The sequence below is a fragment of the Phocoena sinus genome, chromosome 3, assembly GCF_008692025.1.
Source record: "Phocoena sinus isolate mPhoSin1 chromosome 3, mPhoSin1.pri, whole genome shotgun sequence".
Lineage (NCBI taxonomy): Eukaryota > Metazoa > Chordata > Mammalia > Artiodactyla > Phocoenidae > Phocoena > Phocoena sinus.
In genome coordinates this window covers 114,192,604-114,220,344 of record NC_045765.1, presented here as the reverse complement: position 1 = coordinate 114,220,344, position 27,741 = coordinate 114,192,604, and the positions used below count along the sequence as shown (strand labels likewise).

General features: G+C 42.0%; 1 pseudogene; it reads right to left on the bottom strand.

Moving 5' to 3' along the window:
- Positions 1–10,785: 10,785 nt before the first annotated feature.
- LOC116751543 lies at positions 10,786–11,341 on the bottom strand (annotated as a pseudogene).
- Positions 11,342–27,741: the final 16,400 nt, after the last annotated feature.

Here is a 27,741-nt window from a genome sequence, read left to right as displayed (position 1 = left end):
GTGTAGTTAACTTTATTTCTCTAGAGCATAGCACCAATGCACATATTGCATAGAACTTCCCAGTGGAGGGAGGATGATTTCTACTCACTATTCTTCCTTTACCAGAAAAGTGACTTCAAATCTGGGCTCACAGGAGATATTGGAGAGGCATAGTGAGTTGGGGAAAAGTTATTAGAATGATTAAATTTTGAAAATCATAAATGAACTCTGAGGAAAGATGAAAGGAATTGCAATCACTCGGCCTCCATGACAAGTTCAGAGGATATTGAATCTCCACCTGGTATTATTTCCCAGCCTTCCTGTCCAGCTCCTGCTGGAATTGCTCATGACATTAATTACACCGTATGGTAGACACTGATATTTGCCCACTCGACATCCATTCCAGTTTCTTCCTCATAAACAGAATCGCCTTCTGTTAAGGTGTGGCAATGTGCCCAGCAAAATTACTCTTCACATTCCCTTGCAGCAAAGGGTACCCATGTGACCCTCATCTGACTAACGAGAACTGAGCTGGGAGTTTCTGGGAAAGCTATTTTCCCTATCCTCCACACCTGCTTTTATGACACATGGACAGGAATGCTGGAGGCACAGCAGCTACCTGGAGATACAGGTAACCAGCAGAAGGAAGACATAACAGGTAGCCAACTGCCTTCCTGAAATTCTGCTGTTTCTCAGGCATCTCAGTCTCAACGTGCCCAAAGGGGAACTCGGGATCTTTCCATTTTGACCTTTAGGATTTCCTATTTTGGTAAATGGCATCACCACTCCTGCTGTTACGATTGTCAAAACCCTGGACGTTATCCTTGACTCACTCCCCTCAAGCCCAAGTCCCCATAATTCTACCAACCAAACATTTTCTTTTTGTTTTTGCGGGATCCTAGTTCCCCAACCACAGATTGAACCTGGGCTCCCTGGCAGTGAAAGAGCCAGTTCCTAACCACTGGCTGGCCAGGGAATTCCCCCAACCAGACATTTTTCGAACGGGGTCCTTGCTTTCAATTGTTTTTCTCATTGTGACAAAGTACACATAAAATTTACCATTTTAACCATTTTAAAGTGTAAGTTCAGTGACATTTAGCACACTCACAGAGTTGTGCAAGCATCATCATTATCTAGTTCTAGAAAGTTTTCATCACCCCCATCCCCAAAGAAACCCCAGGCTCATCAGGCAACAATTCTTATTCTCCCCTACCCTTGGCTCCTGGCAACCACTAATCTATGGTCTCTATGAATTTGTCTATTCTGAATATTTCATATAAATGAAATCATACAATATATGGCTTTTTGTATCTGGCTTCTTTCACTCAGCTTAATGTTTTCAAGGTCCATCCATGTTGCAGCATGTATCGGTACTATATTCCTTTTCATGACCAAATAAATTCAAGTGTGTACATATACCACATTTTGTTTGACCATTCATCAGTTGAGGGACATTTGGATTGTTTCTACCTTTGGCTACTGTAAACAGTGCTGCTATGAACACTTATGTACAAGTGTTATAACACCTGTTTTCAATTTTGGGCGGTATATATTCCTAAGAGTGGAATTGCTGGCTCATGTGGTGATCTATGTTTAACTTACTGAGGAACTGCCAAAATTTTCTAATAGTGGCTGTACAATTTTACATCCCCACCAGAAACTGGAGGGTTCCAATTTCTCCATCCTCACCACACATGTTATTTTCTGTTTTGTTTTAATTATAGCCATCCTAATGATTGTGAAGTAGTAGCTCACTTAATTTTGACTTATATTTCCCTAGTGACTAATGACGTTGAGCATCTTTTCAAGTGCTTGTTGGCCATTTGTATACCTTCTTGCGGAAATGTCTATTCAAGCCATTTGCCCGTTTTTTCATTGGCTTGTTTGGTTTCTTGTTGATGAGCTGTGAGAGTCCTTTATATATTCTGGATACTGGGCCCTTATCAGATATATGACTCTGAATATTTTCTCCATTCTGTGGGTTGTCTCTTCACTCTCTTGGTAGCATCCTTTGATGGACAAAAGTTGTTAATTTTGATGAAGACCAATTGATCTATGTTTTTCTTTTGTTCCTTGTGCTTTTCATGTCTTTCATCCACTCTTGAGTCCTTTAACCCACGCCCAGAAAAGAATAATATTTTAAACACTTAAATCTGATTTTCACTCCCCTGCTTAAACCTTCAATCATTTCCCATTGCACTTAGGATAAAGTCCCAAATCCTCTCCATGGGCTACAAGGTTCTGCATCATTGGGTCCCTGTCTTTCTCTTTAATCTCATTTTCCCACATTTTTCCTCACTTTCTTTGCCTTCTGTTTCTCAAGTATGACAGGCCCTCTTTAGTCCCAGGACTTGCTTACGTGCTAATGTTCCTGCCTGGAGCGGGTATCCTCATCCCTTCTGTATAGCTAATTTTGCTAATTCCAAGTCATCCTTCAGGTTCAATGTCACCTCCTCAGGAAAACCTTCCTTAACCCCTTGGCCCCAAACTTGTTCCAGCCTGTGAGAGGTGGAGTTTTGCAAGCTGGTTGTTAAACAGCCATGATTAGAAATGGAATTATGTAAACACAATTAAATAAATTATATTAAAAACAAATGTAATAAACACTTGGAACTCATTACACTTGGAACTAATTTCTTTTTACATTTACTATTATCTATATGCTCTTGAGGAAATTCTCTACGTGGAAATAGAATGTCATGGTCTGCTATTGTTCATCTTCTCCCAACTTTTCCTTGATGACAGGGATAGCTTGACTGTCATGGTGGGAGTATTTGAGCAAAGGCTACAGATCAGGTCTTTTTTTTGGAGTGCCAGTGTTAACACTTACCAGCACACTGTCACCAGTCAAATCTGAGTTCTGTGATGCAATTTCACGTTATGTAGAGGCTTAAGATAAATTATACATTGTGAACTCTGAGCAGGAGAGCCGTTATCATACTCCGTGCTAGTACTCCTAAACCCCAGGGGCCATACAGCTCACATTCTACACTCCTGTGAAGGTAATTGATTGGAAGTGATTACCATAATTATGTACTCTGATTTTCTAAAAAGACTCTGGAAAATTTCCGGTTAAACTTTGCAGATTCCACACTTGGTTTTATCTCCACTGTCTTCTGAAATCCCACTAAAATAATAGTAAAGGAGGAAAAAAAGCCATAAATGAGAGCCATAAATCTCTTGATTGCCATTCAAGAGAATGGCAATGGAGGTAACTGAGACAAGATAACTCAAAAGAAAAAAATTTGGGGGAGCTGGAGTATGTTAACTGACTTATCAGACCAAAGAAAACAGAAACCAAAGCCTGCAGTGGGGGAAGCCAGCAAGAAAGTAGTTCATTTGTTCAGAACCCTGAAAAGCCTTAGGAATCTGGAAGCAGGGGTGAAGAATAGGGGTGAAGAATAGGGCTGAAACTGGAAGATTGATTGAATACACGGGCCCAGTGAGCCTCCTAGATTCCCTTCCTCACCCAGCACAGCCAGATGACGGCCTCTGCAGCTTGGCAGGAAACTCAAGATTGACTCCTGAAACTGAAGCAGAGAGGACCTGGCTTAGGGGACCCAAGTAGGGCTGAGACACCATATTGAAACTGGGTGAAGGTCTGCAGATGAAATGGGAGAGATCCCAGCCTCCTTCTCCTGCTTCACTCTTAGAACACCAGCAGCCAGACACATATAATCCATGCAAGAGATGAGAGGTTTCTAATCCAGAGACTGACCAGCCCAAGATGGATACTGACAAGTGTATGATAGGGTAGGGCTTTGCTTGATCTCTCAGCCGTGGCTCTCAAACTTGGCTGCACACTGGAATCACTTGGAACCTTTAATACATACAGATACCTAGGTTCCACTTCCAGAGATCTAATGTAATTGGTCAGAAGTACAGCCCAGGATCAGAGCTTTTTTACGTTCCCCCAGGGGACTTTAATGCTCAGCCAAGACAGAAACACCAGTGAAACCTATGGGTCAATAGCTTCTTCGAAGTGCTTCATTTCTGATCTTTTCACAAACCAAGTTTTAGGTTTGATTTTCTCTATTCTTTGCCCATTTCCTACTTATTTCATTGATTTGTCATCTTATTTCCCTTCTGCTTATTTTGGGTTTAACTTGCCCTTCTTTTTCTAGTTTCTTAAGTGGAAATGTAGAGCACTGATTTTAGACCTTTCTTTTTTCCTCAAAGAAGCATTTAATGCTATAAATTTCCCTTAAAGCACTGCTATATAGCTGTGTCCCACAAATGTCGATATATGGGTTTTCATTTTCATTCTGTTCAAAATATTTCCAATTTCTCTTGTGATTTCTTCTTTGACTTCTTATTTAGAAATATGCTGCTTAATTTTCAACTATTTGGGGTTTTTTTCCAGGTACCTTTCTGCTACTGACTTTAAATTTAATTCTATTGAGCAAAGACTATGCTTTGCGGCATTTTGATCCTTTTAAATCCATTGAGACTTGTCTTATGGCCCACAATATGTTCTACTTTGGTGAATGTTCTATGTTCATTTGAAAAGAATGTGTACTCTGTTGTCGGGTGGAATATTCCATAAACATCAATTAGGTCAAATCAGTTGAGAGTATTATAAAATTGTTTATACGCTGACTCATTTTCTGTCAACTTCAACTATTCATTATTGAGAAAGTATTAAAATCTTCAACAAAAATTTTAACTTTGTCTACTTCTCCTTGAAGTTCCAAAAGTTTTTGTTTCATGTATTTTGAAGCTATGTTATTGTGTGCCAACATGCTTGGAATTGTTGTCTTCTTGACAAACTGTTCCCTTTATCATTATGAAATATATCTTTTTGTCCCTAATATTCTTTGTTCAAAGGATATTACTTTATCTGAATATACTCCAATACAGCGCCCCCCAGCTTTCTTTTTTTTTTTTTTTAAATACATTTATTTATTTTATTTTTGGCTGCTTTGGGTCTTCGTTGCATCTTCGTTGCTGTACATGGGCTTTCTCTAGTGGGGCTATTCTTTGTTGCGGTGCACGGGCTTCTCATTGCAGTGCCTTCTCTTGTGGAGCAGGGGTGCGCGGGTTTCAGTAGTTGTGTCTCGTGGGCTCTAGAGCACAGGCTCAGTAGTTGTGGCGCACGGGCTTAGTTGCTCCGCGGCATGTGGGATCTTCCCGGACCAGGGCTTGAACCCGTGTCGCCTGCATTGGCAGGCGGATTCTTAACCACTGTGCCACCAGGGAAGCCCTCCCATGATTTTACTTTTAACCTATTTGTTTTTATACTGTAAGTAGGTTTCTTATAGACAGCATATAGATGGGTTGTTTTATAAGATTTAAAGATTCTTTTGATGGCATGACACAACACAGTGACACTCAGATAGCTGAAAGGCAGAACTCTGTTACTTACAGGTCCAAAGGAGAGCAGACTGCCAGTCAGTGCCACACAGGGATCTGCACCAGGGGTTACGGCAAGCTGGAGCTGTAGAAGACAGTTTACGTATGGTAAGTTGCATGGGGTTAGCTAGGGTTTTCAGGTTCCCAGTGGACTGGCTACTTGAAATAATTTCAAGGGCTCTGGGGCACAAGGGCTGTCCCAAGTTGTCTGGTGTCTGGCTGCTGGTCAATTAGGGCTGGTGTATGGTGGCCAGGAGTGTGAAAGCCCCGAAAAAGGAAGTGATTGGGGTGTGGATTTTTTTTTTTTTTTTTAATTTATTTATTTTATTTTTGGCTGCGTTGGGTCTTCGTTGCTGCACGCGGGCTTTTTCTAGTTGCGGCGAGCGGGGGCTAGTCTTCGTCGCGGTGCGTGGGCTTCTCATTGTGGTGGCCTCTCCTATTGTGGAGCACAGGCTCTAGGCTTCAGTAGTTGCAGTACACGGGCTTCAGCAGCTGCAGCACACGGGCTCACTAGTTGTGGCTCATGGGCTCTGGAGCGCAGGCTCAGTAGTTGTGGCGCACGGGCCCAGTTGCTCCGCGGCACGTGGGACCCTCCTGGACCAGGGCTCGAACCCGTGTCCCCTGCATTGGCAGGCGGACTCTCAACCACTGCACCACCAGGGAAGCCCTGGGGTGTGGATTTTATCAGCTGCTCAAGAAGGGGAACTGACTGGCCTCTAGCCAGGTCTCAAGATTGGGTAAAGACAGCATTAAAAAAAAAAAAAGCTATATGACATGGATTTTTCTTCCTCCCCTCACAATCAAGTGTGATAATGTCTACATTTAATTGGGGTGTTTAGCTAATTTTCACGTAATTTGATTATTATTATAATTCGGTTTAAATCTATTATCTTGTCATTTGTTGTTTTTTTTTTTTTTTAAGATTTTTTGATGTGGACCATTTTTAAAGTCTTTATTGAATTTGTTACAATAATGTTTCTGTTTTTGTGTTTCTGTTTTTTGGCCACCAGGCATGTGGGATCTTAGCTCCTGACCAGGGATTGAACCCGCACCCCCTGCATTGCAAGGCAAAGTCTTAACCACTGGACCTCCAGGGAAATCCCTTGTCATTTGTTTTCTACATTGTTATTTGTTCCCTTTTCCCTCTTTTCCTGCCTCCTTTTAAATTAATTTAGTATGTTCTATGATTCCATTTAATCTCCACCATTGGTTTAATAGATATACCTCTTTGTTGTTTTAAATTTTTAAATATTTGCCCTAGGATTTATAGTTTATGTCTTTAACCTATCACAGCCTCCATTCAAATAAAAGTATACTTTAAGAAACTTAAAAGAGAATACTTCCATTCTCCAGAAAACCACCCATTCTTTATGCTACTGTCATAGATTCTACTTTAATGATGTTTTAAACCCCACAACATGTTTCAATTTTTAGAAATTTAAATAATTATCTTTTAAAGAAAAATTTTAAATAAGGAAACCATGTTTTCTATAATTATCTACGTATTTACAGTTTCCAGCATTCTTCATTCTTTTGTGTAAATCCAAATTTTCATTTGGTGTCGACTTACTTCTACTTGAAGATCTTCTTTTAACATTCTTTTGTATTGCAGGTCTGCTGGCAATGAATTTTCTCAGCTTTTGGTTGTTTGAAAAGCCTTTAATTTAAAAAGGTATTTCTGATAGATGTAAAATTCTAGGTTGAACTTTTCTTTCTTTCAGTGTGTCTTGTGCAGTTTTTAATGAGAAGTCTGCTTTAATTTTTATCTTCATTCTGTGTGTAGAGTTTGCTTTTTTCCTCTGGCTGCTTTGAAGATTCTTTTTTATTGATTTTTGGCAATTTGATTATGATTTTCTTTGTTACTTTTACTTAGATTTCATTGAGATTCTTGGATCAGTGTGTTTATAGTTTTAATCAAATCTGAAACTTTTTTGACTATTCTTTCCTCAAATATTTCTCTTGTAACCCCTTCACCCATTGCATGTATGTTAGCTTGATATTGTCCCATGGTTCACTGAGGCTCTGTTCAATGTTTTCTTTTTTTTTTTTCCACTCTGTGTTTCAATTTGGGTAGTTTCTATTGCTACATCCTCAAGTTCACTGATCTTTTCTTCTGCAGTATCTAATCAGTTAATCCCAACCAGTATATTTTTTATTTCAGATATTTTTCATCTCTAAAAAACTCCCATTGATCTTTATATATCTTTCATTTCTCTTCCCATCAGGTCCAGATTTTCTGTTATATCCTTGAGCATATGGGACGTATTTATAACAGCTGTTTTAATGTACTTGCTGCTCATTCCATCACCTCTATCATTTCTTAGTCTGTTTTTAATAACTGATTTTTCTTCTAGTTAAGGGCCCCATTTTCCCGCTCCTTCATATGGCTGGTCATTTTTGACAGGATGCCAAACATTGTGAATTTTATGTCACCAAGTGCTGGTTTTATTTTCTTTCAAAGCATGTTGAACTTTTTATGGTAGGCAGTTTAAGTTACTTGTGGATTAGTTTGATCCCTTTGAAATTTGTTTTCTCGCTCTTTTAAGGGAGTTCTAGAGTAACCATTATCCTAAAGCCAATTTAGCCCCACTTTTAAGTCAAGGTCCTTTTGGGATCTCTACGGAATGCTCCGGGTAGGTAGGTATTCAATGAGACCTCTCTACTCTGGTGGGTACTTGAAAGGATTTCAGCCCTGTGAGATCTGAGATTTATCTCATAGCTCTATTTCAATTATTCTTTGCCATTGTTGTCCAGTGGAATTTCACCATATGCGTAAGCAGATTGGTGCTCAGCCTATCAAGAGAGACCCTATGCAGATTTCTGGATGGCCGTGTAATTCCTACCTTTTAAGTACTCTGCCCTGAAAATTTTAGCCACCTTGACCTCTCCAGACTCCAGTCTCTGTTTAGGTTTCTCCTTCCTGTCCCACAGTCTGGGCATTGTCTCCAGGCAGAAAACCAAGATGGTAGTGAGGCTTACCCCACTTGTTCCCCTTTCCACAGAGATCACAGTTCTGTGCTGCCTGTTGTCCAATGTCTGGAAGTAGTTTTTTCCTATTTTTTTTTCCAGTTTTCTAATTGTTTTGGTGGAAAAGTACTTCTGGATCATCTTCCTTTATTATCAAAAGGTAAGAACAAGTAGTTGCCTCACTCTTAAGTTTGAATTTCCAGCAATGGATTACCAGATTGAGGGAGCATCCACTATGAAACAGAGACTAAAATAAAGGGAGAAAAGGAACCAAAGAAAGCACACAATGCAGGGAACAGAAGAAAATGTTAAAAAATTTATAATTAAAACCCTCAAAGGGATCTGAGAAGATACTCCATTGCTGAAACCACAGAATGCCATAAAAAATTTTTTTAATTTAGAGAATAAGGTTTTTACTTTTTTATTTTTAAAAGGAGTTGATTTCTTTTCTTTTATTTATTTTTGGCTGCATTGGGTCTTCGATGCTGTGCGCACGCTTTCTCTAGTTGCGGCGAGCGGGGGCTGCTCTTCGTTGCGTGGGCTCTAGGTGTGCGGGCTTCAGTAATTGTGGCACATGGGCTTAGTAGTTGTGGCTTGCAGGCTCTAGAGCGCAGGCTCAGTAGTTGTGGTGCATGGGCTTAGTTGCTCTGCTGCACGTGGGATCTTCCCAGACTAGGGCTCAAACCTGTGTCCCCTGCATTGGCAGGTGGATTCTTAACCACTGTGCCACCAGGGAAGCCCGAAAATAAGGTTTTTAGAATTAAAAACATGCTAGCAGAAATAAGAATGTCACTAGAAGGTGACAAGTATTGTATCAAAAATACAATAGAGGAAATGTTTCAGACAGCTGAACAAAATGACAAGGAGATAGAAAATGTAAGAGACAAAAAAAAGGACAGGAAGTTATGAAAAAGGAAAAGAAAATTTCCCAAACTGAGGCGTATGGACCTCTAGATTTAAAAGGACCACTAACTGCCCAGTTCAATGAATTAAAAAATGATCCACACCAACGTAAATTGTGACAAAATTTCAGGACACCTGAGCAAAAGAGAAGCCCTCAAAAGCATACAAAAGATCAGGAATTAGAATGGCGCAGAGAGACAGGAAGTTAGAGGACAATGGGCAAATGCCTACAGCTTCTGAGAGGACAGGATTGTCACCTGGAATTTCATACCCTGATGAACTACCAGTCACATGTCAGAGTATAATGAAGACTTTTTCAAACAGGCAAGGCAATGAAAATTTTATCTTCTATTCATTCTTTCTCATGAAGCAACAGAAAGATGTGCTCCATCAACTCAGAGTGAAAAGACACAGGGTCTAGAAAATGAGAAACTCAAACAGGAGACTGTAGGAAGCCCCCAAACAATGCTGAACGGAAGCTACAGGGTTACAGTTGTACAGAAGCCGAGAGATCAGTCAGTGCGGGTCACAGAGTAGGACAACTCCAAAGGATTGTTTAAAAAAAGGGGGTGGGACCCATTATTTACTTGATATGACTGTCCTGCAAAGAGCATGATTTAGCGTGTTATTTAGAATTATGAAGGCAAATATGAAAAAATACAATGAGAAGATTTGAAAACTGTTCTTCTGGGTAGTGGGAATTGGAGATCAGGAGGACCTTGGGGAGGTGACTGTTATTTTTGTTTTAATCCTGTATTTCTATTTGATTTTTAAAATTGTATTCATGTAATTACTTCAATACAGCCAAAAAAAAAAAAAAAAGTAAAAGGTAAGAGGCCTAGAAATTGAAGTTCACAAATACCAAAGCTACTCCTGGCTCAAATTCTTCCCTGATACGCTAAGGGATGTGAGTGTGATTGCTGTGTGAGGTCAGAGCGTGGGGCTCGGACTCCGAGGGGTCATCTCAGGTCCAGAACACAGTCTTCCAGTCCTGCAGTTCTGGACCTAATATAAAGGGATGCTAGACCCCCTGAAAACTTGCGTACCATGTGAATTTATGAGAGACTGTGGCAGAAACCCAGCTTAGTAGTTTATAGTGAGAAATACAACTGTCCAGGATGTTTGGAAATCCGTGTAGCAAGTCTGCACATCCTCTTTCTTTAATAGAGAAACATACTCCAGAAGCCCAATTACATTCAGAACGTTGCTTGATAAAGAGGGACTCAAAGTGAAGGGCGTTACACAGTCCTCAGAAATATTTCAGTAAGATCACGATAGCCTGGTAAGTCACGCTGGTCCTTTAATAGCTACCGAAGATCAGCGAACTTTTTCTGTAAAGGGCCAGATATTCAATGTTTTCAGCTTTGCAGACCATCTCTGCTGCAAACAGTTAATACGACGGTTAGAGAGGAGCCACAGATGGCAAGTAAACAACAGCGTGGCTGTGGCCCAACTTTATCTGGGTCCATGCAGAGGAGAGCTTGGTTAGCCCTGCCTGTTAGACCTCTGTCCCCTGACAGTCTGAGAGACTTACAAATTCTTTTTCTTTTTTTTACTTTTATTTGCATTTATTTTTTGTGACATTTATTCCCGGGCCATAAGGTTTTATTTCTTCAGTTTCTTCTGGGATATCTTTTTCTTCTGGGCAACCTCTTCTTCGGGTTTAGTAACAACCCGTTCTTTTTCAGTAAGGATCATCTCAATGTGGCAGGGAGAGCTCATGTATGGGTTAATCCGACCACGAGCTCTGGAAGTCCTGAGCCACATCTTGGGGGCTTTATTCACCTGGATGTGCTCAATGACCAGAGAATCTACATCTAAGCCCTTAAGTTCAGCATTACTCTCTGCATTTCTGAGCATGTGCAGTAAAAATTCAGCACTCTTTTTGGGCCACTGACCCGTACATCCAGCCCCAATGTTTGGCCTGAGCACACCTACCAACCCCACCATTGTAACGACGGAATGGCACACATTACTTCTTTAAAGTGACATCCTTCAGATACTTGGTGGCTTTTCAAATATGCATACCCTTAATGGCCTGGGCAGTTTCACGAGTGTTCTTAAAGTGAACATGAAGATTTGAACCTCTTGACTTGCATGATTTTGTGGGGTTTTCTGGGTCAAGTGAATAGCGGACCATTTTTAGAGGTAACCTCAGGGCGCTTACCGGAAAAAGGAGACTTACAAATTCTTATTCTCTGATTCTCCTTTCTTTAACTTTCTTCATTTCAATAATTTCATAATGTCTTTAACCTCTGAGACTAGAGAAAAATTGATCCAGTTTTAGTTCTAAATGATAGCATCTGGGTTAGGTAAAGGAAACATCTTAAGGTCAGTAGTGGATCAGCCTCCACATCAGCTTGCATCAAAGTTATTTGGGGGACGTTTTTCACAGAGGCAGTGGGGCATACCAGTGAGAATGTAAGTTCTCCTGTCTTTCAGAGAGCAGAAATTCCTTCCTTCCTCTCTTCCCTCCACCTCCCCTTGTTTTAAGCCTCTCTAGTTTTGGTCAGCATTGCTAGACTTTTCCTTACCTACATGGTATACAGATCTTTTTGTGATACATCATTATAAGCACCGTGTGATATGCAACTTTCCTCTGAAATGTGCTCATTGGGAGAAAAGGCTGCCAGTATCAAGTGTGAACCCCTGTTGAGCTGAGTTGTACAACTGGTGAGCTGCGTTCACAGTCATTTAGGCTCCTTCTGGAGGGAAAGCACATACGGAAGGGTGTCTGGGCCAACCCTTGCTAAGATGCTTCCTAGACCCCGCTTCAACCTCATGGGGGGGCATGATGCTATCCTAAATGATAAAGGAAAGTATTTTCCCTAATCTCTCGGAGTTACAGAGCCCATAACCCAATGCCAGGCACATTTTCAGAGGAATGGCAGAGGGCCTGATAATTCCGGAATGGTAATTGCTCACTTGTCCTAACCCCCAGTATTAATTCCACAAACCAGCTTGCTTGGGGTTTTATCCTGCGATTCCCCAGGATATGTTTTTGTGTTTTTGAACCACTTACTCCCTTTTAGAAATTCATGTCTTATTGATCCAGAGCACTGGCTTCTCACGGATCTCCGGGCCCAATGAGAGTTATAAATTTGAAGGAGATTTCGGCCATTCATGTACTCATTAACAGGCCAGCTGCTCTGGAAAAATAAAATTTCATCATTTAGGAAATATTTTACACCCTCTGTGTGCCAGGCACTGGTCTAAGTGGTAGGAACTTCGCTGTTAACAAAACAAAAATCTGTGCCTCGCTCTAGAAAAACTTAAGTTCTGTGTGGTGCAGAGTGAGGGAACACACAAACGAGTCAGGTGGTGATGAGAGCTAGTAACAAAAATAAAGTAGGACAAAAGGATAGACATCTAGGGACTTCCCTGGTGGTCCAGTGGTTAAGAATCCACCTTCCAATGCAGGGGACACAGGTTTGATCCCTGGTCAGGGGATCTTGGAACTTTTCTGTTCCAAGTGCAAGGGATTAATGGATGCCAAATAGACAAATACAGAATCTGAGAACTAAGATTCCACATACCCATGCGCTACAACTAGAGAGAAGCCTGCAGTGAAGAGCCCGTGTGCCCTAATGAAGGCCTGGTGCAGCCAAAAAAAAAAAAAAGGAGGAGGGTGGACTTCCCTGGTGGCGCAGTGGTTAAGAATCCACCTGCCAATGCAGGGGACATGTGTTGGAGCCCTGGTCCGGGAAGATCCCACATGCTGCGGAGCAACTAAGCCCGTGCACCACAATTGCTGAGCCTGTGTGCCACAACTACTGAAGCCCATGTGCCTAGAGCCTGTGCTCCACAACACAGAGAAGCCACTGCAATGAGAAGCCCGTGCACTGCAACAAAGAGTAGCCCCCGCTCACCACAACTGGAGATAGCCCGCGTGCAGCAATGAAGACCCAACACAGCCAAAAATTAATTAATTAATTAATTAAAAAGACAAAAAACACAAAGCAAAACAAAAAAAAGGATAGACAGCTAGAGTTGGGAGGGGTCGGCATGCTAGTTAGATGCGTGCTCAGGGAAGCCTTGCTTGCATGTCGTGATGTCTGAGCAGAGACTTCAATGCAGTGAGAGAGGAGCCATGTGGACACAGGGGAAGAGGGCTCCCGGCAGAGGAAACAGCGACTGTAAAAGGCCCCAAGGGCTGATCAGTCTCAGTTGTACCCACCATGGATTTCAATTTATGTAGGTGACCAAGTGATGACGTGGAAATGCTAATGCCATTGAAAGAGAAATGTATTGCTTACAATTCCTGGGGGGATGGTGCATGCCACGCCACACAGGGCCACACTGGGAGGAACCGGGTTCGGTCACAAGGCAGAAGTGGAGTGAGGGGTAAGCCTCCCTGCCCCAGGCTTGAATGGGGTTTCCACAGCAAAGGCAGAGGAAGCAGCAGAGGCGTGGCTAGTCTGAGTAATGTAGGCGGGCTCTGGCTATAGAGGTGGGCACTGGCCCTGGGGTGATTTAGGGCAAGGAAAACATCGGCTTGGTGTGTGAGAGTTAGACAAGGAAGTGGTTCAGAGCGTGGGCTCCAGATCACAGCGAAGGGTAAGCAACTTTGAGCCTTAGTTTGGTGCTGTGATTAATGGATGCCAAATAGACAAATACAGAATCCGAGAAAAACAGAATATTATCGTGTAGGGTCTTGCAGATAATGTTAACATTCCTACAGTGGGAAAGATGGATGCATCTGGGAGAGTCAGGAGTCCTTCCAATCACCAGTGACCTGTGTGAGAGTGACAAAGGTGAGCGCCAACTGCTTATACTCAGTTTTTAAGATTCTTACTACCTCCTGACTTATTTTAGGCTCTATCCCTACACTCATTTGTACAGCTGCTTACAAGTTTTAGCTGACCATTCTTGGTATTATTTAGCACATTTTGCTTTTTCTTTCTGGCTTTTTTTTTTTTCCTGTTCCAACTCCTATTTTTCTTTCTGTTCTAAGAAAAGTAACAGCAGAATTTGTACCCATGCACTTTCTAGAACAAGACGGATGATGGCAAAGATGCCAGGGAGAGCCTATGCTTTGTGATTTGTCATTAAGCTTTCATTTCATGGAAGAATGTATCATGAGATTCACACTCACAAACAAGGACAATTTAAGGTTCATTTGTGAACTTACAGATGCTTCTTAAAAAAATTAAAGATGTCTCTCAAAGCCTGGCTCTCTGACCAGCTTTGTCTTTTGTTCATTTGTTTTCACCACAATTAAAAACCACAGCAATTATTCAAATGCAAAGAACCATAACGGCAAGAACTGAGGTTTGAGCCTTGGAAAATGAACATTTTGCTTCCCACTTGCTGCATGCTGGCTTATTTCATCTGCTGAGAGCAAAAAGGCTAAATAAATAATGTCTTCCTAGAGCTGTCTCAGTTCAGATGACAAAGAAACGTCAGTTGTAGATTCAGTCACAGAAAGCTCAGAATTTGATTCATTTGGCAGGTATTGGTTGGGCATTTACTGTGTGCCTGGTACCCACAGAGGACGTAGTGTTGAATGAAACAAACATGGTCCCTGGCCTCATGGAACTTAGGTCTAGTGGAGAGACATTTAAAAAGGAAAAACAGGACTTCCCTTGTGGCGCAGTGGTTAAGAATCTGCCTGCCAATGCAGGGGACACAGGTTCAAGCCCTGGTCCCAGAAGATCCCACATGCCGCGGAGCAACAAAGCCTGTGCGCCACAACTACTGAGCCTGTGCTCTAGAGCCTGCAAGCCACAACTACTAAGCCCACGTGCCACAATTACTGAAGCCTGTGTGCCTAGAGCCCATGCACCGCAACGAAGAGCAGCCCCTGCTTGCCACAACTAGAGAAAGCCTGCGCACAGCAACGAAGACCCAATGCAGCCAAAAATCAAAAAAAAGGAAAAACACCTAACGACATTTATAACTATAAATTATGATATGTGCCAGAAAGGAAAAGTAAAGAGGGGAATGTAATTTAGACTTGGAGGAGGTATCTCAGGAGGCCTCTTTGAAAAAATGTTACTTGATCAGGCCCTTAAAAGATGAACAGGAATTTCCAGTTATCTATTACTGTGTGATAAACCATCCCAAACTCAGTGACTTAGAATACCATTTTATTACGCTCAGAAGTTCTATAGGTCAGGATTTCAAACAAGGCATAGTGATTGTGGCTTATGTCTGCTCTACAATGTGTAGGGTCTGAGCCAGGAAAATGTGAGGGTCTGGCAGTAACTCAAACAACCGGGGGCTGGAATCATCTCTAGGCCACCTCATGCATATGGCTGGGGCTGTATTGGGCTGAATAGTGGTTCCCAAAGAGATATGTCAAGTCCTAATCCCCAGTACCTGTGAATTTGGCCTTATTTGAAAAAAGGGTCTTTGAAGATGTAATCACAGTTAAGGATCTTGAAATGCTATCATCCTGGGTTTAGGGTGGGCCCTAAAGCCAATAACTGTTGTCCTTTAAGAGAAAGGAGAGAATTGAGAAGAGGAGAAACATGGGGGAAAGTGATGTGAAGGTGGAGGAGAGATTGGGCTGATGTGTCAACAAGCCAGGGAACGGCAAGGATTGTCAGATACCACCAGAAATTAGGGGAGAGGAATGGAACAGATTCTCTCTTAGAGACTCAGAGCGCGGCAACACCTGCCGACACCTTGATTTCAGATTTCTGGCAGATTTCAGAACTGCAAGGGAGTGGATTTCTGTTGTTTTAAGCCCCCAGGTTGGTAGTAATTCATTATGGCAGCCACAGGAAACTAGTATGGTACCTAGGCTGGGATGACTCAAAGGATGAAGCAGCTGCATGTGGGCCTCTTTATATGGCTTTGGCTTCTCATAGGATGGTGAGTAGGTTCTGTGATGGAGCTTCCTGAAAGCAAGTGTCCTAGGACCATGACCTTAAAGAGACCAGGGCAGAAGCTGCAAGGTTTCTTCTTACCTAGGCTCAGAGGTCACATTAAAATGACTTCTGTCGGGCTTCCCCGCTGGCACAGCGGTTGAGAGTCTGCCTGCTAATGCAGGGGACACGGGTTTGAGCCCTGGTCTGAGAAGATCCCACATGCCGCGGAGCAACTGGGCCCGTGAGCTGCAACTACTGAGCCTGCGCGTCTGGAGCCTGTGCTCCGCAACAAGAGAGGCCGGGATAGTGAGTGGCCCCCGCTTGCCACAACTAGAGAAAGCCCTCGCACAGAAATGAAGACCCAACACAGCAAAAATAAATAAATAAATTACTAAACTCCTACCCCCAACATCTAAAAACAACAACAACAACAACAAATCACTTCTGTCATATAGTCACAAGCCCAACCAAATTCAAAGAGAGGGGATATAGACCCCATCTCTCAGTTAGAGGTGTGTCAAAGAATCAGTGACCACATTCTAAAACCACCTCAAGGAGTAACTTATGCGTCCCAGGGAGCAGAGGGGTCGAGACCTGTACTGTCCGTCCTGGCAGCTGCTAGTCACGTGTAGCTGTTTAAAACACAAGTTAATCTAAAATTAAGTAAAATTAGCAATTTATATTCTCAGACATACCAGCCACATTTCAAGTATTCAGTACTTGTGGCTAGTGGCTATCATATCGGACAACACAGATAAGAACATTTCCATCATGCAGGAGGTGCTATTGGACAGCCCTGCCCTAGACTGAGGGAAGAGCATGGGTCAAGGCTCTGAGCTGGAAAATAAATTAGCTTATAAGCAAAATAGAGAAAAAGTTGGCTGTAAGGGCTAGGTCTGATGCTGTGTGCCCACTGCACATGTAGCTCATAATAGGTCCTCACAAGGTATGTATGTTATGAAGGAACACAGGCATAACGCTGCAGTATACCCTGTGCCAGGCCAGAGAAGAGTGGTATGAGATTGGACAAGTAGACAGGGGTCAGATCACACCGGGGCCTTTCTGACCATTTAAAGGAGTCTAGGGCTTCCCTGGTGGCGCAGTGGTTGAGAGTCCGCCTGCCGATGCAGGGGACACGGGTTCGTGCCCCGGTCCGGGAAGATCCCACATGCCGCAGAGCGGCTGGACCAGTGAGCCATGGCCGCTGAGCCTGCGCGTCCGGAACCTGTGCTCCGCAACGGGAGAGGCCACAACAGTGAGAGGCCCGCACACCGCAAATAAATAAATAAAGGAGTCTATATTTTATTCTAAGTGAAATAGAACTTGCCCAATATATTGCTTTGTACTTTGAATATTTATGAGAAGCCTAAAAAGAAGCAGATTTATTGTGGTTAGTTGGTATATTTGTTAGTAAAACGTTCTGCTACAAGAGACAGAAATCCAAAAGCCACAAAGGCTTCAGCAAATTAGGAATCTATTTTTCTCTTAGTTTACGTAAATGTCGGCTGCTGTCGTTACGGGAGCTGCTCCAGGTATTTGCTCACAACCCCCCAACCCTCACCTTTAGCAGGAGTGTCCTTGCTCAAAACCTGCCAACTCCCACCTTGGGCAGGAGTTCACATAAATCTTCAAGTTAAAGGGCCCAGAGATAAGAAGGAAGCTACAGACAAAAAACCAGGTGGAAGCACCTGGGACGAAGATGGCCACGAATCTGACCTCTAACAGACCCTGAGTCTCATTACACCTTGATTTTTACTACATTAGCATATTAAATGGCATACCTACCAGCGACCATGACCGGACATTAAGGACCGAAAAAGGGTAAAAATGTGGTGGCAACCCACTCCCTTGGAAGAAGCCTTTCCCGGTAAACTAATTCATATGCTTCGCCATCATTAGCCTCCCTCCTCCTCCCTTTACTCTTTAAAATTAAATCCCTCTCACCAGCGGGGTGAGAAGTTGATCTGAACTTAGTTCCCGTTTCTCCATTCTTTGGTCACTGAATAATGCTTGTGCCGTGTTGATCTCAGCTTCCGTCGTTATTTGGCTGCTCGAACACGAAAGGAAAAAGAACTCTTCTCTGCCAAGGCAGAGAGCCTCAGCTCTCGGGCTAGGGCCTGAGCAGGGTCCATAAGACTTAACTCGGTAACACTATGGTGACTCTACAGTCACCAGGAACCCAGGCTATCGGTTGAGGCTTCCACCTCATTGTCTAAGATGTCTACTTTGATCCAGCTATTATATCTGCTTTCCAGCCAGTAGGCAAGAGAAAAGCGGAGATGGAGAGCTGCTGCCACTCATATCCAGGGCGAGCTCACAGCCAGATCCTTAACTTAATTACCTTTGTGAAACCCTTTTTTCCAAATGAGGTCATATTCACAGTTATGGGGGTGAGGGCTTAGACACCTGCTTGAAGTAAGGACACTACACCCCACTGGCCAGTACTCTGTCATATGACCACACCTACCTTGCAAGAGAGGCTGGGAAATATAATCTTTATTCTGGGGAGCATGTGCTCAGCTAAAAAGGAGAGTTCTTTACTGTGGAAGAAGCAGAGGTAAGATGTAAGGGGCAGCAACTACCAATCTCTGGCATCATTGTGAAACAGAAGGGAAGCGGGCACGGCACAACCTTTAAAAGAATGACATAGCCATTGAGGATATGACAAAGACTGGTTAGAACAAACTAGGTCCAAGATGGTGAAAGATTCGACTTCTAGTAGACCTTAAGCCTCATTATACACTTGTTTAATATGTTAGCATGCTAAATGACAGCTCTGAGGCTTATCATAAAAGGCCAAAAATTGGGCAGTGGCCCAATTTCTGGAAATCCCCATCCTTTACCCAAAATAGTTGGAATAATCCTCTCACTCATTAGCCTATGAAATTACCGAGCCCATAAAAACTGACCACCCTTATATCTCTCTAAATAAATCCACTTCTTACCTATCACTTTATCTCTCACTGAATTCTTTCTGGGATGAGACATAAAGAACCTGAGCTTCATCAAGTCCTGAGACCAGGTGTGTGATGTCAATTAAAAGACCGCGGGTTCGGGCTTCCCTCATGGCGCAGTGGATGAGAGTCCGCCTGCCGATGCAGGGGACTCGGGTTTGTGCCCCGGTCCAGGAAGATCCTACATGCCGCGGAGCGGCTGGGCCCGTGAGCCATGGCCGCTGAGCCTGCGCGTCCGGAGCCTGTGCTCCGCAACTGGAGAGGCCACGTTGTGCGATTTCAGTTGTATGCACATATGCATTTCCCACTAGAACACGAGCTCCTGGAGGAGAGGGAGCCAGTTTTATCCTCAATCCCCAGCATCTAGCATATAATAACCCCATCATTGATTGTGTGTTAGTTACCTACTTGCTAAATTTTAAGGTTGTTTACTAATTCCAACATCTTTTTCACAAAGATTTATTTCCTAGAAGCCACACCTTCTTTTCCCCTGTACTTGCTGGAAGTATAAGGGGGCTTTTCTCTAGTCTTCACCCTGAGAATCTGATGTGGCTTCAGGAAATAAACAAAAGAGTAGAGGTCCCCTAGAAGTACCCCCATTCCCACCCCCACCCCTGGAATTTTTAACTCTCAAGCTAGTCCACCCTGAGCCTCCGGCAATTTGTCACTTATATTGAAGTGTTCCCACTGGTATTGGCTCCCGCTGTGGACTTGTGCTCCTGGTAGGTTGTGATTCTCTGTTTTTTCTTGTCTCTCCAATTTTCAGGGTGATGGTTGCCTTGTGACCTCAGTTTTCTGAGGGATGTAGGAAGAGCTGTTGATTTTCAGTTTGCTCAGCTTTTTTCTTTTTGAGATGAGGATTTGGGAAGTGGAAGGATTGGTAGGAGGAAAATAAAAGAGAGAGAAAACGCAAGTGACAGCAAGGAGAGGCAGGAAGCACAAGGAAGGAAGATGCTTACAAGCCAGGAGCCCCACCTTCCTGTGACCACCTCACTTCCTCCATCTGGCCAGGGATTCACGCAACTGACCACCCAATTCCTGCTGCTGCTTCAGCCTCCAAAGTAGTATTTTTCGACTCTGACTGTTCATTAGAATCAGCTGGGGAGCTTTTATAACTCCCTGCACCTAGGTCTCCCCTAATTAGAAGCACCTTAGGAGGCTGTAATGTGCAATTGGTTTTGAGAACTAGTGATCTAGATTCTTGCTACTCAAAGGGTGGCCCACGGACCAGCAGCATTGGCACCACCTGTTAGCTTGTTAGAAAGGCAGCATCTTGGGACCTACCCTAGACCTACCGAATCAGAAGCTGCATTTTAACAAGATCCATGTGGGATTTGTATGCATGTTTGAGAAGAAATGACGAGGTGATCCTCCTACACCTGCGCTTCTGGTTGTCCTCATGAAGCAGCCAGCTCCCTGGGAAGTGCTACGTGAACTAGGCATCCTGCTGATCGTTATCATAGCAGTGGAGAAGTCCAAAGCAGCCAGTATAGATGGTGTGCCTGCTGTGATTCCCCAAGGCTAATATATTTGAAATGGAGAGAATTAGATCGCCCAGCAGCAGGAGGGGCTTGGGCCCTTTAGTCTGAAACACCAACGCTAGGTTCATTAACTAATGGGTCCACCAGAGTCAAATCGTTCTAATTGAATATGTTAGAGTTGAAGAGTTGGGGTTAGCTTGGAGGCCGGGGTTGGAAGCAGGCAAAAGGGACTGAGCAGAAAAGCAAATAAAGCAGGAGGCCAAGAGGAATGACCACTGGGTCGAGTTGAGGGAAGGAAGACTAGAGGTCATCAGTTTCGCGGGGGAGGAGCACGGCAGTGAGGTTGGTGGACTCAAACAGGAATGGCTGGGAGTGGATGACTAGAGAGGGGAAATGCAACAGATCGGTCCCAAATCCCGACTCTACCTGAGCCACATGGATGTAGTCCTTCAACCGTTTACTTCGTAAGCTCTTGTCGCCTTCTTCCCTACAGGATCTCAGTACTTTGTGGAATAAAATAATAATAGGCATGTGCCTGGCGCTTTACTGCTCACAAGGACTGGAGTATAAAGTACAGGTAGGGCGCAGGGGCTAAGAGCTTAGACTTTGGAGCCACATGGCCTGAATTCCAACCTCAGCTCTGCTACTTACTAGCTGATGATATTGGGCAAGTCAGCTGACCTCCTTGGGGGCACTTCCTCATCTACAAAATATAAGGGTGATAATGGCAACCAGCCTTATAAGGGTAAATGAGAATGGATGTGAAGCAAACAGAACATGTACACACACATATATGGTATATTATTTAATGTGATATATGTGTATATTAAATAATATAAACAAGGAATTGGGACCTAATTCTTCTGACTTCTTCTGTTTGAGGATTGCCCACCATTTGGTGTCACCTCTCTAGGTTCCTTCAAGAGTGCTAAATGAGAGAACACTTAAAAAGTTATTTTAACCAAATCACTGTGCGGACCTTGTTTGGATCCTGATTTAAGCAAATGGTGGATACAAATATTTGATACAACTGGGAAATTTTGAAAATGGATTTGGTGTTAGATATTAAGGAATCATTCTTAATTTTGTTAGGTATGATAATGGTGTGGAGGTTATGTCAAAAAAAAAGATCCTTAGCAGTTAGATTACATTCATATCGAAGTATTAGATCAAGCCATCTCATATTGCCAATATTTGACCATATAGCTTAAATATGGACAAAACAGGCATTTGTCTGACACCTTACTTTTTACCAGGACCAGTGCATAAAGCACAGGGGCTAAGTGAAATAATATAACGTCTGGGATTTTCTTTTGAAATATTTCTAAGGAAAAAACGGTGGAGAGATAGATGAAACAAGATTGTCAAAATGTTAATAATTGTGAGGCTGGGTGATGGACTGTGGGAATTCATTATGCCAGACTCTCTACTTTTGTGTTTGTTTGCAACTTTCCATAGTAAAATTATTTTAAAGTTTTGTTTGATGGTTTCTTTTTTGTTGTTGTTTGTTTGACGGTTTTTGACTGTGTATTAGTATTTTTGACTACAATGGAAAGAAACCCAATTTAACCTTGCTTAAACAAAAGAAGGGATTTGACTGGGCTGGGATTTAACTGACCAGAGGGCAGCATAGAGCTGGTCTCAGGGAAGACTGGATTCACTGCCTTGAATACCTTCTCTTTGTCCTTTTCTATTTCTTCTCTGTTGCTTCTGGCACATTCACTTCGTTGGCTGGTACAAACTTGGCCAGGTGGTGGGGTGGAGAACTGCCCTTGAGGTATATCCTTGGGTTTTGTGATCAGAGAGGAACAAGAGGTTCCTATCCCTGGGCAGGAATTTGAAAAGTCCCAGGAGCCCTGATTGGCTTAGTTTAGGTCATGTGCCCACTCAGACCACTCACTGTGGCTGTGAGGGACTATAATTGGCCCACCCTGGGTCACCTGACCACCTCTGAAGCCAGGAGGGCTGTTTTCTGAAGACTTGGGAGGGATGGGTGGTGGGACAAGGGCTGAGCAGACAGAAACAGTAGCTACCTTTCTAAGGTTTCTGGTTATTTGCACTAGTTTTTAGATTACAATCAGCCTTTGATCACAGATCATGTCTTTTTCCTTTCCAGTGTCTGTCTCTCCCACCCCCAGTTTTTATTTTAAGGTTTGTGGAGCTGGTTGCAAGGCTTGTTGAAAAAAAATCAGCAGTTTCCATCTCTTCCCCCGTTTCCCTTCCTCAGAGGAGACTAGTTTCAGTTCTCTGAACTGGTTCTTTGGCTTTACTTGCACGTTTCTGAATGACATCCTTATACTCCTACGCTTGATGTTTCAGTCTTAGGCATTACCTATTGATCACCACCATGGGAGATGATTTTGATATCTTTCACACACACCCACAATCCCCACCCCATGTGTTCACACTTTTTATCTCCCCAAGTTCCCAATAAATGATATCAGCATCGTGTTGATTAGATCAACATTTAAATAGTACATGATTAACATTATATGATTATGACTATGAAAACAGTACCTCCAGTTAAGCCACAGCTGTACCACTCATTTTTCTCCTTTGAGTTCATAATTTTTTCCCACAGACATTTATTCTGTCCTTAATTCTCGATGGTCTAATTTGCTTCTAAATAAATACACTCAGATTTATGAGGTATTCATTATATTCATCATCCTGAAGAAATCTCTAAAGCTTTCTGACCTACTCCAGTCTGAACTGGTTGCCATTTCCATTGGTACCCACCTTTCAACCTAGGATGTCCCTTCACCATCACCCTAGGGATCCCTTTCACCTCTTTCCATATTGGATTCCATATTTCCTGCACAAGTGGTCTTCTCAACAACAGTGAGTGAAACTACCTGTAAAACTGGATTAATAATAACCCTGAATAAAAAAATAATTAGTAGCCATTAAGACAAAATTAAATAATGGGTGAATGATTGCAATGTCCTAGAAAAACATCATTTAAGTTAGGGATCATGTTCTGCTGTTAGTAATAGAGAAGTGAGATAACAGTAGCTTAAGGTACACGTCAGTATTTTTCTCCCATAAAAAAAGACTGGAGGTAGGTAGTTTTGGGTGGTTCAAGTGGCATATTTTTATCCTATCCTTGCCTTATAACTTACACCCTCATGGTTTTAAAATGGCTGCTGAAATTCCAGCTATTACAAACACATTCCAGGGAGTATGAAAAAGTAAGGGAAGTGGGGGAAAGGCAAGCTAGGTAACCCACCTTTCAAGTGTGTTTTCAGCTGCCCTGTGCAATGACTTCTGCTTTTTCTCATTTGCCACCATTAGTTGAAAGTGACTACATATTTAAGTTCATTTAAAGATCAAAAGAGAGTAACTATGGTTCAGGCATCCAAAATGGAGCTGGATGGCCATTTTGGATGTGGTTTCAGACACTTTCCTGCATCACTGAGAATTTGAATCTTCTCTGAATTATATCAAACTCAAGGACACCACCGGCCATTTTTAAAACAACGTCTGCTAGCTGCAGACTTGTAGCTTCAAAGTTCTCTCCCTCTTCGCAACTGTGTAATCATTTCAGATCTCAACCAACCCTTGCCTAACAAACACTCTTACTTCTTGCCAGCTTCAATCCTAATTCATGACAATTTATCTAACCTTGTGGGGTTTTGCCTTTTTAAGCCTCCCCCATTTTGTAGTCCCAGGGAACATAATTCAAGTGCTTCCTGAAACTGTCTCCCTGGCTGCAGATTTAACAACTCCCCAGTAGATGCCTACTTATTTCAGTCAGGTCTCCTTTTCTGAAATTTTAGTTAACAAAAGGAAGGCTGGGAATTAACAGTTGGTCATATGGTTGCTCAGAATTAAACCACAGAAGCCAGGGAGAATGGATCCTAGAAGGAGCTAGCAGCCTTTAGATCCTTCCTGGAATGGAGCAGTCATCAAAATTTAAACTTTGAGAATAATACTGTTCTGAAAGAGCTCTTTACTAACCATACATTAAACACCTTCTTTGATCTGTTAGAGGACTGGCTGCATCCTTGCTTTAGGCAAAGGTCTTTGCTTACCTTTGAGAATCAGACTAGCCATTCATCAGAATAAATAAATACAATTTATTTCACATAGGTTGAGGCTGTAGTTGATATACACCAACCGACTGTCCTATACAATTCCTTGAGAGGGAGATTTGCAACATATATAAAAACCAATAAATTTTTAAAAATCCATTCTCTTCAGGATTGTCATTCCTCGCTCAGAAATAAGGAAGTGATTCAAGGAAAGAACAAGATTTATGTATAAAGCTGTTCACAGCACCATTATTTATGACAGAAAGATAAAAGGAGTTTACAATCCAAATGTCCTACAATAAAGGAAGGACTGAGTGAATTATGGTATGACCATTAGATAGCCATAAAGATCAGGCAGCAACATGGGAAAGTGATTGAAAATATACCGGTAGTGGGAAGAAACAAAAAAATGGATATGGGTATGGATAAGATTAGAAGGGCATTCAGAGAACTTTAATGGTTTTGTCAGGATGTTAGAATTATGAATATGAATGATTTCTGTTTAAATTTCCTTTATTGTTCTATAGAAAACAACAGCAATATCAACAACAAAAAAGTAAAATAAATTTACCCAGGTCATTGACCAAGATTTTTCCTCAGATTCTTTCCTCTTTGTCCTCTGCATGATTTTGTCCACGGTGCTCCCAGGAAGGACAGTGCTACTCTACGTGAAGGCCATACCTGAGGTCAGGTGAATAGTCTTCCTGTGGCTTTTATGCATCTTCGTGGGTTGACGCACTGATCATGTCTCTGAAGCACAGCTCAAGCTGTTTATCATGCATCATCATAGAAAATTTTTTCCAAGTAGTAGGAATAAATTTGCAATCATCTACTTTCCCTTGCCAAGATTTCTTCATAATCGGTTTCATGAAACTAGAAGCCAGTTGTCCTAGTTTAGATGCAGATTTGTAGGCACCAAAGGGAATTAAAAATATATGGAATTGCTAATCTGGGAATCAAGCCTATGGGTCTTCAATATGATGCTGTATACCTACCCATCCTACCACTGCCACTACCAAAAGCAGTCCAACTTCTTTCATGGGATTACATAGTTGTCCAGTTTGGCAAGACCTAGAATTAACCTTAGGTTAAAGTAGATGTTAATTTTTTTTATCTTGAAGCTTCCTAAAATGGCCCTACTCCTTGAGATGGATTGTGATTTATGAGTGTGACATGCATACTCCTTGTCAGCTGGGGAGGCTGGGAACTGTTATAGCTTCAGAAGTGTGATAGAAGGAAACTAACTGACCAGGGGGATTTTCAGAGTAGGGGTGGGAGCGCGGGGATCAGTGATGACAAATGCTCCTCTGCTCAGTAGAGCTGGAAAAGATGGTGTTATTCAGGACACAGGGAAACCCATCCAGAATCACTCACCAACCGAGCTTGAGGATACTGGCGGAGCCAGGGTCCTCATGTTCATGGGGCTTTACAACCAAGGCAGGCATTCTGGTGCAGAAAGAGTTGATTTTCCAGGGATTGAGGGATGTGAGATAAAGAGCTCAACCTACTCTATCGAGAATAAACTTCCATAAAGTAATCAAGGAAACAAGAATATTTATCTAGATAGTTAATCTTAGAGGAGAAACCAACTTGAAGGAGAATGAAAACAGAGAAATTCTGAAAGATTCTTTGAGATTTTGCCAAATTAAATTCAAGTTTGTGCGCCTATGTTCTGTGTATAGTGCACACACTGAATTTTTTTACTCTGATGTGAAATTAACTGTGCTCTTCAAATACTGGGCAAGTGTCATCAACTGAGAGAATCTTTGTGGGGAACCAGCACAACCTGAAAAAGGAAGCATCAAAGATTCCAGGGCCTTGGTTTTGGGAGCACATTTTATTTGACAGTACTGGAGAATTAACATCTAGTAGCAGCATAATACAAAAATGCAAAACCAATCTACTTAAAACTCATACAATGAGAAATATGTCTTTCAAACAAACAAACAAGAAACAAAAAAAAAATTAGGAGATTTAGAGACCGGTTGATAAAAATGTTAACAAAAATCAAAACTCATTCCATCATCAACAACAACAGTTATAGCATAAATGGAGTACATTCACTTTACATTCTCAAAAAAGATTGTCATTTTGTTTTCTCTGCAATATGTCTATATATATATATATATATTTATGTATAATATTCACATTCTGGAAGGCAAGAAAAATCTTCAAATTTAATTCCCTAAGTTTAAAACATTACATATATTTCACTTAAAATAACCAAAACATTAAAAATAGCAGCAACGCTGGTCTTTAAATATAATTACAGTAGATTATTCACATAATGTAGATATATTTGGGTAGCTCTTTCACTGTTAATATTATCTAATATAATTTACAAACTCCAAGGTCCTGGTCTCATTGCCAAATGATAATCTAGATTCAATAAATACTATGCAAAGAATAATTATAAAACACAGACTGCAGAACCTTCTCCAGACTAGAGAGAATCATACCAAATTGTTTTAGGGAAGAATCAGGTTTGATGGAGGTTTGAAGACATGCAGGGAATCTGCAGGATTTCCAAGGCAAGAGAGAATGATCTGACAAGCTCCCTGGAATGTCAGGAATTGAATCCTGAGAAATATGTCCATGTGGAGAAGGCACTGCCGCCTCTTCTTGGTGCCATGTTTCATCTGAATATGGCATTAAAGTGATTAACCACTGGAAAATTTCCCAATAAACAAGGGATAGAATCATTTCTCACCAGGAGGCAAGACACCAGACCAGGAGGTCGATATTTATTTTTCATCATTTTCATTTATTCTGATGACCAAAGGCATAGAAAACAAGATTTCGACAGGGCTTTGTGTATTTAAGCCTGGATAGTAGGAAAAGTATTTCTACCCCTACTCCTGATCTAAGCCACTGGACCAATTTGCTAATCTTATTCGTTTAAAAGGAGCCCCAGATGTGGTGACAGGGGTTTCTTAGTACCTGGAATCTGTTACAAAAGTTGCCCCTGCGATTGTGGCTTTTTTGTATATCGAAGCTTTTTTAGAAAAGGTAAATGGTTAAGTGTCACAATGGGGTTAGACCTATGTTTGCCTCATAGTAAGACTGCTCGCTGATATTTCAATAGCTTGTCCTCATTTTCAAACCACTTTATATATTATCTCAATTGATTCTCACACAGAAATATGTGAGGAAGCCAAGGACACATCCAACTGTTCACTTTATAGACCAAGAAAACTGACGCCTGGAGATCATAGTGATTAGATTGTCACGGTCACGCACATGGACAAACTGGTAA